Here is a 14,377-nt window from a genome sequence, read left to right as displayed (position 1 = left end):
CTTCAGAGACTGGGCCGCAGGGCAGTATTCCAACATAACGACCCCAAACACTCCTCCAAGATGACCACTGCCTTGCTAAAGAAGCTGAGGGTAAAAGTGATGGACTGGCCAAGCATGTCTCCAGACCTAAACCCTATTGAGCATCTGTGGGGCATTCTCAAGCGGAAGGTGAGGGAGTGCAAGATCTCTAACATGCACCAGCTCCATGATATCGTCATGGAAGAGGACTCCAGTGGCAACCTGTGAAGCTCTGGTGAACTCCATGCCCAAGAGGGTTAAGGCAGTGCTGGAAAATAGGGGGCCACACAAAATATTGACACTTTGGGCCCAATTTGGACATTTCCACTTAGGGGTGTACTCACTTTTGTGGCCAACAGTTAAGACATGGCTGTGTGTTGAGTTATTTTGGAGAGAACAGCAAATTTATACTTATACAGGCTGTTCACTCACTACTTTACATTGTAGCAAAGTGTCATTTCTTTAGTGTTGTCGCATAAAAAGATATAATAAAATATTTACAAAAATGTGAGGGGTGTACTCACTTTTGTGGGATACTGTGTGTATATATATATATATATATATATATATATATATAATCCTTTTTTTTTTTTTTTTTAATCTTGCACACTTGGAGCATGCAAATCCAAAGATGGCAGTGCTTCTCAATTAGTCATAGAGAATATACACAGTGGGATCATAATACTGTTTAGATATATTAAGCTAATCTATCATTAAAGTGTGTTTTCCTTTGAGTTTATATTAACATAATCCTGAGCAGATGCAGACTCTAACTCTGTCTAGATTTGGCACATAATGACAAATATTTTAACCCTCTACCATTCATTATACTGCAGTCTACCACCATCACAGTTTTAAAATATATTTCTATTAGAAAGGTGGTGAGAGTACACAATCTATTACTTCTGGGGAAATACCTCTCCTGACCACAATGATAAAGCAAAGATTCCCAAAACTGCAAGAGCCTTTAAAGACCCCTCCCACCTTACTGGAAACTAGTCTTATCTGTGAAGCTGCTCCAGAGGTTATTCAGAGACCAATTCTGAGGCCCATTTTCCCCTCAGAGAGCTACTGTTTGACAGAGGGAAGCTTTTGGAGTATGGGGTAGTGGCACACATATTACCCAGTGGGAGTTGGTCACAGGCCTGCCACAAGTGTTGTGTCTGGTCCCTAGCTGCCCCCTGTTGGATCATTGTTATACTCTATGTACTTCAGTTTATTTGCGCTCCTAGTCTATTTATAAACGCTCTTTGTTTACAGTTGCTTGACTTTGGGTTTTTTTCCTCTTTGCTGCTGGGTTAGCACAGCACTTATCATTTTCTTCAGCGCTGCTGGGTGGAGGAATAACGCTTCTTCATTTGTTTCAGCATTTTTTGTGGAGGGGGTAAGGTTTTCAATTCTGCAATAGGTTCATTTGGAGTGTAGGAGTCTGTTTTTTTTTCTCCCTGCCTTTATTTTCTATTCATGATTATTATGATTAATAATTGATTTTGTTGTGACATTATTTATTTCTGTGGTTTTCTTAGGCCTGTTACTTCATTATGGAGCATACTGAATCTGTCCCCACTACTACTGTCTCAGAAGCTAGATCCACTGAACACATTCCTACTAATATTGTGTGTTTTGCAAGCTTGTTATTGTAACCCCTGCTCAGCTTTGCAAATCTTGCTTTTAAGGCTATACATATACTCCCTGTGTGTGTTCTATACAAGGGCGTTCTTCAGATTTTGATCCAGGGTTTAAAGATTTTGTACACTCTACTGTACCTGAAATTTTGGCATATTTTTTAATTTTAAAGCAGAATTAAATGGGATTACCTGGCTTAGACCACTCTTTAGAAATTAATTCAGAGATGGCATTTGGAACTGGAAAAACCTCTGGAGACTTAACAGCAGGTTTAAAAATCAAATCCAATTGCTTAAGACATATCCTCAGTAACCTTAGTCTCCTAAACCCCTAAGGTACAGAACACTTCTTAAAAAGGGAATTAAGGTGTTAACGTTTTAAACAGAAGAGAAGATGACTGTTACTTGATCATCTAAAAATGTCACCTTCAGAGGATAATTCAGAAGCAACAGTTCAGGAACATGTATCTTAACAGACTTTGTTAAATTGGATAAGCTAGTGGAGGGATTATCAGTAACCAACCTTTTACGCTTACTTAAAGGAGCTATAGGTCTCTTCATCTGGAAGTGTTCAGATTGTGGATCTGTGTGTACTTCCAGAAATAGATCTGATGGCTTCTCAATCACACAACAAGCTTCCCAGATACTTTGAAAGGTCTAGGGATCCTCAGGCAGAGTTTGTGGATGCTCTTGTAGCTTTTTGGTGGTTTTGTCTGACATTTTTCCTCCTCTTGTTCGGTTACCAAGAGTAATAGCTAGGATCAAGCAGGAAGTTTCCTCAGTAATTCTGATTGCTCCAGCTTGGCCTTGCAGAACTTGGTTTGTGAATCTAGTTCAGAGGTCCAGTTGTCCTCTGTGGCCTCTTCCTCTGCGTCATATTGTTCTGTCTCAAGGTCTGTTTTTTCATCAGGATTTCTGAGCTTGAAGCTTGGAGATAGAACACTTAGTTCTTAGACAAAGAGGTTTTGTTGATTCTGTCATTGAGACTATGATTCAGGCTCATAAACCTGTGATAAGGATCATTTATCTCAAGGCCTTTATTTCTTGGAGTGGAGCATGGTTTTAGCTGGCAATCTTTTTAAAAGTCCTAGAATTTTTAATTTTTTTTCAAAATGGTTTGGATAAAGGTTTATCCCTGCTGAACGGCAGTGGAGGAAATCACGCACCTGTGCTGATTTCCGGCATTATAAATGTCTATTTTTCCTCCCTTGTGTCATCTCATGCATCCAACCCCAGAAAGCTTTTCACAACCTTTAACTCTCTTCTACTACCGCATGCACCCCTGCCCACTACCAACCTCACTGCTCAGATTATTGTTGATCACTTCAAAAATAAAATTGACACCATTAGAAAAGATATCTGCACCTCACATCCTTCAAACACAGCAATCCTATCCACCCCATTCTATTAACAAAACTCTATTCTACTTCCCTCCTGTAACAGAGGAAGAAGTCTCTCTACTCCTATCCTTGACTCATCTCACAACCTGCCCACTTGACCCTATTCCTTCACGACTTCTTCCCTCTCTCTCTGCTTCACTAACCCCTACACTATATCATCTCTTTAACCAATCTCCCACAGCTGGCACATTTCCGGATACATTCAAGCATGCGTCAATCATACCAATCTTAAAAAAGCCCTCGCTTGACCCCTCCACGCCTTCTAATTATCGATCGGTCTCCTTTCTTCCCTTTGCTTCAAAATTATTGGAATGACTGGTCTATAATCAGCTAACTCAATTTCTCACAACTAACTCCTTACTTGATCCACTACAATCTGGTTTCTGCCCTAAACACTCAACAGAAACTGCTCTTGCTAAAGTTACAAATGACAATTTATCAGCTAAAGCAAAAGGCCACTACTCCTTACTAATTCTTCTTGACCTATCTGCTGCTTTTGACACAGTCGACCATCCTCTCCTCCTAAAAATACTACATTCATTTGGCATCCGAGACACAGTCCTCTCCTGGTTTGCCTCATATCTCTCAAACCGCTCTTTTTCAGTTTCCATTTATAACATATCTTGCGATCCTATGCCTCTCTCAGTTGGAGTACTGCAAGGCTCTGTCTTGGGCACCTTGCTTTTCTCTCTATACATCCCCCCTTGGAAAACTTATAGCCTCCTTTTGGATTCCAGTACCACTTATATGCTGACGATACCCAAATATATCTTTCCTGATATCTCTCCCTCTTTACTCAACCAGATTTCCAACTGCCTCTCAGCAATTTACTCTTGGATGTCTTCACACTACCTCCAACTCAATCGGTCCAAAACTGTGAACTGCTTCTTATTCTCCCCTCTTCGAGACATCCAACACCTGACATTTCTCTGACAGTTGGAGACTCTATTCTCAACACCTCACCCCAGGTCCGCTGTCTTGGGGTCAAACTAGACTAAGAGCTCACATTCAACCCACATATACAAACGCTTACCAAATCCTGCCATTCACACCTACGCAACATTTCCAGAATTCGTCCCTTCTCAAAAAACTACAATAATACTTATTCATTCCCTCATTTTGTCATGCATTGATTATTGCAATCTACTCCTAAATGGCCTTCCAAAACACCGCCTCTCCTCCCTCCAATCTATTATGAATGCTTCTGCTAGACTCATCCACCTATGTCGTCGATCTACATCAGCTGCTCCGCTCTGCCAGTCTCTACACTGGCTCCCCATACACTCCAGAATACAATTTAAAGTATTAACCCTAACTTACAAAGCACTAAACAGTCTAGCTCCCAACTATATTTCCTCTCTCATCGTGAAATATTCCCCATCCCATCCTCTTCGATCAACCTCTGACCTACGTCTCTCCACTCCTGTTATCTCTACATACCACTCCCACCTCCAAGACTTTGCACGTGCTGCTCCTGTCCTCTGGAACTCTCTACCCCACTCCATAAGACTGACTCCAACCTTGTGTAGCTTCAGACGCTCCTTGAAAACCCACCTATTCAGAGAGGCGTACCATCTCTCCTCCATTCCTCATCCAAACCAAACTAATACATGAACTGCTTGACTCACTGCTGTAACTACAACTACCCCAACCTTATGTCTCTGCACCCTAAACCTGTAGACTGTGAGCTCTCCGGAGCAGGGCCCTCTTCTTCCTGTACTAGATTTGTTTAGATTTGTTATGTTTTGTATTTTATAAAAAATCTTTGTCATTGTATACCCCTATCAAATAGATGACACAGTCAACAAACTCCCTGCCATCTTGGGGTTTTAGAGTTGCGTGCTATGAGTAGTTTCGCAGCAGTTAGGATATATATTAGTAGGTACTATTTAGGTATGGGGAGCTTTGTCAGTCCTAAGTGTAATAGCGCCAGGTCAGGGTGTGTCACTTTAGGGAGATCAAGGAGGGCACAGACCCTCTGGACTTTTATCCAATATGGTCTAAAAGTGGGGCATGACCACCAAATATGGAGTTTGGGTCCCAGTTCTCCACATTCCCTCCAGCAATCTGAGGAGTGGGCCGGGTACATTTTCTGCAATTTAGTACCATCTTGTCAATAGTTTAAAGTATAATTCATGCAAATGGCTCTAGTCCATTCCTTAGGTGTGTATGCTTGCCTTAGGTCTGCCTCCCATATTTCCATATATTTAAATTTGGTCTGTACATTAAATCTTCAAGTAGATACCTGTAATGGGCCGATAGTGGCTTGTACAATTGGAGATCTGATGTCCATGCAGTCAGATTTCTGAGATTGTCAACCAGAAATCCCCATGATTTCATCAAAGATCTCAGATGGAGTGGGTCAAACGAGTTAAGGGAGTACCTCTCTTGAATCCAGTAGTTCCAAGTGGGTGGTTAATGTATTGTCTGAGTAAAAGTCTCTAAGCTGGCGTAATTCCAAATCTTTCCAGCTTTTTGAGTTTGTATTTGGAAGACCGCGAAGCAGACCAGCAATAGAATGAATTTACAACAGATGTGGGGCAATGGAGGAGCTATGGCGAAGCTTGAACCAAGTCGTCTGGCAATCTCTGACCAGGTGATTAGAGATGGGGATGTGCTTAATGTAGTGAGGAGGTAGCCATAGTAGGTCGGAGATATCTAGGTAGGCTGGTAGGGAGGCCTGTTCCAGCTCCCTCCATATCATAGGGGGGAGATTAAGTCCCCACGCAGAGATGTGTGACACCATTGCTGCCTCATGATATAGTCTCACATTTGGAAGTCCTATGCCTCCCTTTTCTATTGGATATTGTAGAATGTGCGCTGCTACTCTAGGTTTTTTATTGTTCCAAATGTAGGTGTTAAACATTGCTTGGAATTTATTGAGAAGGGTTGGCGGGACTGCTATTGGAAGACATCTGAAGAGGTAGGATAAGGCAGTTTTAAGGACTAAGTTTGATTTTTTTTATCTAAGGTGGTTTCTTCGGACAATATTAATTATGAGATTATTGTTCCTCCTTTTCTTCTACAAGATACGACGAGTCCACGGATTTCATCCTTACTTGTGGGATATTAACCTCCTGCTAACAGGAAGTGGCAAAGAGCACCACAACAGAGCTGTGTATATATAGCTCCTCCCTTCCCTCCACCCCCAGTCATTCTCTTTGCCTGTGTTAGTACTAGGAAGAGGTAAAGTGAGGTGTTAGTTTTAATTTCTTCAATCAAGAAGTTTTTTTTATTTTAAATGGTACCGGTGAGTACTACTTCCCTGAGGTTGGTGAACTTAGCAGATGTAACTAAGATCCATGTTGGTTCCCACAGAGCTTCTGAAGGTAGTGCAAGAGAAATCTTCAATGTGTAGAACGGTGTCATGCTACAAGCAGCATTGAGGTATGTTCAGTCCTTTATTTCTGAGGAGACTTGGGGTATATATATATATATATATATATATATGACATTTTTTCCCTGCAAGGGAAGGGGTAAGCAGTAGACCTGTAAACAAAGGGTATTACTGAAAAACCTGTGTTTATTTTATTTTATTGACATAGTACTGGGCTAAGCATTTATAAAGGGCTTAAAAGCAGCAATATAAAGGGACACTGGGAGAGGCAGCTTAACGGTTTTTATTTGTGAGATCAAATAATCAGTATGGCTGTATATTTGTGTTGTGCTTAGGGGTAAACAAAATCCACATGACTTTATTACTAAACCGCTTCCCATGCGGTTGTACAGCCTTTTTAGCGCGTAGAGCGTTATGGCTCAAATCGTGGTCTGCTGATGTGTCATCAAAATATAAGCTTTTAGCTATTCCTTTCAAGGGTAAGACCCAATTCGGGCCTGAATTGAAGGAAATCATTTCTGACATTACTGGAGGTAAAGGCCACGCCCTACCTCAGGACAGGTCTGTTAAGATGAGGGGTAAACAAAATAATTTTTGTTCCTTTCGAAATTTTAAAGGAATACCCTCTGTTTCTTCTTCCTCCACAAAGCAGGAAGGGAATTTTGCTCAATCCAAGTCCGTCTGGAGACCCAACCAGGCTTGGAATAAAGGTAAACAATCCAAGAAGCCCGCTGCTGCTACTAAGACAGCATGAAGGGGCGGCCCCCAATCCGGGACCGGATCTAGTAGGGGGCAGACTTTCTTTCTTTGCTCAGGCTTGGGCAAGATATGTTCAGGACCGCTGGGCATTGGAAATCGTGACTCTATATATTCCTCTTGGAAAAATGAGCACAAAACAATTTTAAATTAAAATATATATATATATATAAAGTTTTATTATTTGATAATTCCTCATAAAAACAAATATGTATCAATATAAAACTGGACACCGGTGTCTACTAAATTCAATGCTTGATTAGTAAAAATGTAAAATATATCCTTCTCCTTTATAAATGTATCTAATATAGTTAGGTCTTACAATGTTGCTAACAGAAATATGTCTGTAATTCTAAATAGCCTGTTTGCTTTGTGATATACATGAAATGAAATAAACTCCAAAATTATAGAATTTTGTACATATATATTCAGGGTTAATATCACAGTGAGCCCAATATTTAGGGGCACAAATTAGGAAATGTCATTCATTTGAGACCAATTGGCCCAATGTTACCTTATAGTGTATCTGAGTGAATGCACTATTATGGTGAGTCCATAGTGGAAAAAGTTCTTGTGAAAATATCCCCAACAAATCTCAGTTGAAAACTGAGCTTCTATTCTTTATGTTGTCTTTTTATTTTTAACGGTCTTTCATTCACCGTTCCTATGGGTCCTTGCTCTGTGACTTTCAATGCTGGTATTGCTGATTTCTTAGTGGCTTACTCCTTTCGGTCTGTGACCAACCGCTTCCTGTTGATGTGAACTCTCCTGTTTAGTGAGTCCCTCAATGTTAGGGGTCGCTTCTTGCTCCTGACCTGTACACCTCAAACATCGAGGGGCTCACTAAACAGGAGCGGTCACATCAACAGGAAGCGGTTGGTCACAGAACGAAAGGAGTAAGCCACTAAGAAATCAGCAATACCAGCATTGAAAGTCACAGAGCAAGGACCCATAGGAACGGTGAATGAAAGACCGTTAAAAATAAAAAAGACAACATAAAGAATAGAAGCTCAGTTTTCAACTGAGATTTGTTGGGGATATTTGCACAACAACTGTTTCCACTACGGACTCACCGTAATAGTGCATTCACTCAGATACACTATAAGGTAACATTGGGCCAATTGGTCTCAAAATGAATGACATTTCCTAATTTGTGCCCCTAAATATTGGGCTCACTGTGATATTAACCCTGTATATATATGTACAAAATTTTATAATTTTGGAGTTTATTTCAATTCATGTATATCACAAAGCAAACAGGCTATTTAGAATTACAGACATATTTCTGTTAGCAACATTGTAAGACCTAACTATATTAGATACATTTATAAAGGAGAAGGATATATTTTACATTTTTACTATTCAAGCATTGAATTTTAGTAGACACTGGTGACCAGTTTTATATTGATACATATTTGCTTTTATGAAGAATTATCAAATAATAAAACTTTATATATATTTTTTAATTTAACATTGTTTTGTGCTCATTTTTCCAAGAGGAATATATAGATTCAGGTTTGTATAATGACCTGCAACATTTAAAATATCTATACACTCACATTGGGAATAGCCAGCTAAATTGCGCCACCTTATATCACAATTCACTTGTAAACTTACGGGATAACGTTTTTAAAGGTGAGCTATATTCCCTACCAATCACACAGTCTAAACCTTTTTTGTTATTGGAAATCGTGACCCGCGGGTATCAACTGGAATTCAAGGATTTTCTCCCAAGAGGGAGATTTCATCTTCCACGATTGTCTGTAGACCAGATAAAAAGAGAGGCGTTCTTACACTGTGTAAAAGACCTCTATACCATGGGAGTAATTTGTCCGTTCCAAAACAGGGACAGGGGTTTTACTCAAATCTTTTCGTGGTTCCTAAAAAAGAGGGAACTTTCAGATCAATTTTAGATCTCAAGTTTCTAAACAAATTTCTCAGAGACCCATCATTCAAGATGGAGACTATACGAACAATCTTACCAATGATCCAGGAGGGTCAAACTACCGTGGACTTGAAGAATGCATACCTTCATATCCCTATTCACAAGGATCATCATCAGTTCCTAAGGTTTGCCTTTCTGGACAAATATTATCAGTTTGTGGCTCTTCCCTTCGGGTTGGCCACAGCACCCAGAATCTTTACAAAGGTTCTAGGATCCCTTCTAGCGGTTCTCAGACCACGGGGCATAGCAGTGGCGCCTTATCTGGAAGATATTTTTATTCAGGCGTCAACTTATCATCTGACAAAATCTCACACGGACACAGTGTTGTCTTTCCTGAGAACTCACGGTTGGAAGGTGAACATAGAAAAGAGTTCACTAGTTCCACGGACAAGGGTTCCCTTCTTGGGAACTCTGATAGACTCGGTAGACATGAAATTATTTCTGACAGAGGTCAGAAAATCAAAGATTCTAAATACTTGCCGAGCACTTCAGTCTATTCCTCGGCCATCAGTGGCTCAGTGTATGGAGGTCATTGAATTAATGGTAGCGGAAATGGACATCATTCCGTTTGCTCGCTTTCATCTCAGACCACTGCAGCTGTGCATGCTCGGACAGTGGAATTGCGACTATGCAAATTTATCTCCTCAGATAAATCTGGATCAAGAGACCAGAGACTCTCTTCTTTGGTGGTTGTCGCCGGATCATCTGTCCCAGGGGACGTGTTTCCGCAGACCCTCATGGGTGATAGTGACAATGGACACCATCCTTCTGGGCTGGGGTGCAGTCTGGAATTCCCTGAAGGCTCAGGGTGTTTGGACTCAGGTGGAGTCTTTACTTCCAATCAATATTCTGGAACTGAGAGCAATATTCAATGCGCTTCAGGCGTGGCCTCAGTTGGCTTCGGCCAAATTCATAAGATTCCAGTCTGACAATATCACGACTGTGGCATATATAAATCATCAGGGGGGAACAAGGAGTTCTTTAGCGATGATAGAAGTATCAAAGATAATCCGATGGGTGGAGGCCCACTCTTGCTATCTATCGGCAATCTACATCCCAGGAGTAGAGAACTGGGAAGCGGGTTTTCTAAGTCATCAGACTTTTCATCCGGGGGAGTGGGAACTCCATCTGGAGGTGTTTTCCTCATTGATTTGACAATGGGGCAGACCGGAATTAGATCTGATGGCATCTCATCAGAATGCCAAGCTTCCACGTTACGGATCCAGGTCAAGGGATCCTCAGGCCGAACTGATACATGCCCTGGCAGTGCCTTGGTCGTTCAGCCTAGCTTATGTGTTTCCACCGTTCCCTCTCCTTCCATGCGGGATTGCTCGGATCAAACAGGAGAGAGCTTCAGTAATACTGATAGCGCCTGCGTGGCCACGCAGGACTTGGTATCCGGATCTCGTGGACGTGTCCTCTCTGCCACCGTGGAAACTTCCTTTGAGACAGGACCTTCTCATTCAAGGACCTTTCCAACATCCGAATCTAAATTCTCTGCAGCTGACTGCTTGGAGATTGAACACTTGATTTTATCTAAGCGGGGATTCTCTGATTCGGTCATCGATACTTTGATACAGGCTCGTAAGCCTGTCACTAGAAAGATCTATCATAAGATATGGCGTACATATCTTATTGGTGTGAATCCAAGGGTTACTCATGGAGTAAAGTCAGGATTCCCAGGATTCTGTCTTTTTTCCAAGAAGGTTTGGAGAAAGGGTTATCAGCAAGTTCCTTTAAGGGACAGATTTATGCTTTGTCAATTTTGCTTCACAAACGTTTGGCAGATGTGCCAGATGTTCAGTCTTTTTGTCAGGCTCTAACCAGAATTAAGCCTGTATTTAGACCAATTACTCCTCCCTGGAGTTTGAATTTAGTTCTTTGAGTTCTTCAAGGGGTTCCGTTTGAACCCATGTATTCCATAGATATTAAGTTGTTATCTTGGAAAGTTCTGTTTTTGGTTGCTATTTCTGCTTTCAGCGTTACAATGTGATTCGCCTTATCCTATATTTCATTCTGATAAGGTGGTTTTGCGTACCAAACCTGGATTTCTTCCTAAGGTTGTTTCAAATAAGAATATTAATCAGGAAATTGTTGTTCCTTCCTTGTGTTTTAATCCTTCTTCTAAGAAGGAGCGTCTGTTGCATAACCTGGACGTGGTCCGTGCCTTGAAGTTTTACTTACAGGCGACTAAGGATTTCCGTCAATCATCTTCATTATTCATTGTTTTTTCTGGAAAGCGTAGGGCTCAGAAAGCTACGGCTACCTCTCTTTCTTTTTGGCTGAGTAGTATCATCCACCTGGTTTATGAGACTGCTGGATAGCAGCCTCCTGAAAGAATTACGGCTCATTCTACTAGGGCTCTGGCTTCCACATGGGCCTTTAAAAACTATGCTTCTGTTGAACAGATTTGCAAGGCTGTGACTTGGTCGTCTCTTCATACTTTTTCTAAATTTTACAAATTTGATACTTTTGCTTCTTCTGAGGCTGTTTTGGGGAAAAAGGTTCTTCAAGCAGTGCTGCCTTCCATTTAGGTCTCTGTCTTGCCCCTCCCATTTCATCCGTGTCCTGTAGCTTTGATATTATATCCCACAAGTAAAGATGAAATCCGTGGACTCGTCGTATCTTGTAGAAGAAAAGGAAATTTATGCTTACCTGATAAATTGATTTCTTCTACGATATGACAAGTCCATGACCCTCCCTGTCATTTTAAGACAGATTATATTTTATTTTTTCAACTTCAGTTACCTCTGCACCTTTAGCTTTTCTTTTCTCTTCCTAAACCTTTGGTCGAATGACTGGGGGTGGAGGGAAGGGAGGAGCTATATATACAGCTCTGCTGTGGTGCTTTTTGCCACTTCCTGTTAGCAGGAGGTGAATATCCCACAAGTAAGGATGAAATCCGTGGACTCGTCGTATCGTAGAAGAAATCAATTTATCAGGTAAGCATAAATTTCCTTTTTGTCCAAATCCTAAGAATTCTAAGGAGATACTTCTCCATAACTTGGATGTTGTTAGAGCTTTGAAATTTTGTTTGGTAGGAAAGTCCTTCAGGCAGCTGTTTCTAGTCATTAGGGGGTACCTCCCTTGAATCCAGTAGTTCCGAGTGGGTTAATAATGTATTGTTTGAGTAAAAGTCTCTAAGCTGGTTTAATTCCATATCTTTCCAGCTTTTTGAGTTTGTATTTGGAAGACCGCAAAGCAGACCAGCAATAGAATGAATTGGCAACAGATGTGGGGCAATGGAGGAGCTATGGCGAAGCTTGAACCAAGTCGTCTGGCAATCTCTGACCAGGTGATTAGAGATGGGGATGTGCTTAATGTAGTGAGGAGGTAGCCATAGTAGGTCGGAGATATCTAGGTAGGCTGGTAGGGAGGCCTGTTCCAGCCCCCTCCATCTCATAGGGGGGAGATTAAGTCCCCACGCAGAGATGTGTGACACCATTGCTGTTTCATGTTATAGTCTCACATTTGGAAGTCCTATGCCTCCCTTTTCTATTGGATATTGTAGAATGCAGCCAGAAAAAAAAAAATTCCATGAAAAAATGGACGGAACAGCTCCAAGAATCTTTTTAAAGGTTCTGGGTGCCCTACTATCTGTAATCAGAGAACAGGGTATTGCAGTGTTTCCTTATTTGGACGATATCTTGGTACTAGCTCAGTCTTTACATACTGCAGAATCTCACACGAATCAACTAGTGTTGTTTCTTTGGAAACATGGTTGGAGGATCAATTTACCAAAAAGTTTCTTGATTCCTCAGACAAGGAATTCCTTGAGGAATATTCCTGAGGAATTCCTGAGGCTATTTCTGATATGATTTCTAGGGAATGGAATAAGCCAGGTACTTCTTTTATTCCTTCTTCAAGGTTTAAAAAATTGTATCCTTTACCAGCAAAATCTATAGAGTTTTGGGAAAAAATCCCCAAAGTTGATGGGGCTATTTCTACTCTTGCTAAACGTGCCACTATTCCTATGGAAGATAGTACTTCCTTTAAGGATCCTTTAGATAGGAAGCTTGAATCCTATCTAAGGAAGGCCTATTTATATTCAGGTCATCTTCTCAGACCTTCTATTTCCTTGGCTGATGTTGCGGCTGCCTCAACTTTTTGGTTGGAGAATTTAGCGCAACAAGATTTGGATCCTGACATATCTAGCATTACTCGCTTACTGCAACATGATAATAATTTTATTTGTGATGCCATTTTTGATATTATCAAAATTGATGTTAGATCCATGTCTTTAGCTGTATTAGCTAGAAGAGCTTTGTGGCTTAAATCTTGGAATGCTGATATGACATCTAAATCTAGATTACTATCTCTTTCTTTCCAAGGTAATAATTTATTTGGTTCTCAGTTGGATTCTATTATTTCAACTATCACTGGAGGAAAAGGAGTTTTTCTGCCTCAGGATAAAAAACCTAAGGGTAAATCTAAGGCTTCTAACCGTTTTCGTTCCTTTCGTCAAAATAAGGAACAAAAACTCAATCCTCCTCCCAAGGAATCTGCTTCCAGTTGGAAGCCTTCCTCTAATTGGAATAAATCCAAGCCATTTAGGAAACCAAAGTCTGCCCCTAAGTCCGCATGAAGGTGTGGCCCTCATTCCAGCTCAGCTGGTAGGGGGCAGATTAAGGTTTTTCAAGGATTTTTGGATAAAATCTGTCTAAAATCATTGGATTCAGAGCATTGTCTCTCAGGGGTATCGAATAGGATTCAAAGTAAGACCTCCTGTGAGAAGATTTTTTCTCTCACGTATCCCTGTAAATCCAGTAAAAGCTCAGGCTTTTCTGAAGTGTGTTTCAGATATGGATTATTCAGGGGTAATCATGCCAGTTCCTCCTCAGGAACAAGTTTTGGGGTTTTATTCAAACCTATTCATTGTACCAAAGAAAGAAAATTTATTCAGACCAGTTCTGGATCTAAACATTTTGAATCGTTATGTAAGAGTACCAACTTTCAAGATGGTGACTATAAGGACTATTCTGCCTTTTGTTCAGCAAGGACATTATATGTCCACAATAGACGTGCCGGATGCATACCTTCATATTCTGATTCATCCAGAACACTATCAGTTTCTGAGATTCTCTTTTCTAGACAAGCATTATCAATTTGTTGCTCTTCCATTTGGCCTAGCAACAGCTCCAAGAATCTTTTTAAAGGTTCTGGGTGCCCTACTATCTGTAATCAGAGAACAGGGTATTGCAGTGTTTCCTTATTTGGACGATATCTTGGTACTAGCTCAGTCTTTACATACTGCAGAATCTCACACGAATCAACAAGTGTTGTTTCTTTGGAAACA

The sequence above is a fragment of the Bombina bombina genome, chromosome 2 (assembly GCF_027579735.1).
Source record: "Bombina bombina isolate aBomBom1 chromosome 2, aBomBom1.pri, whole genome shotgun sequence".
Lineage (NCBI taxonomy): Eukaryota > Metazoa > Chordata > Amphibia > Anura > Bombinatoridae > Bombina > Bombina bombina.
Note: the sequence above shows the minus strand (reverse complement) of the source record.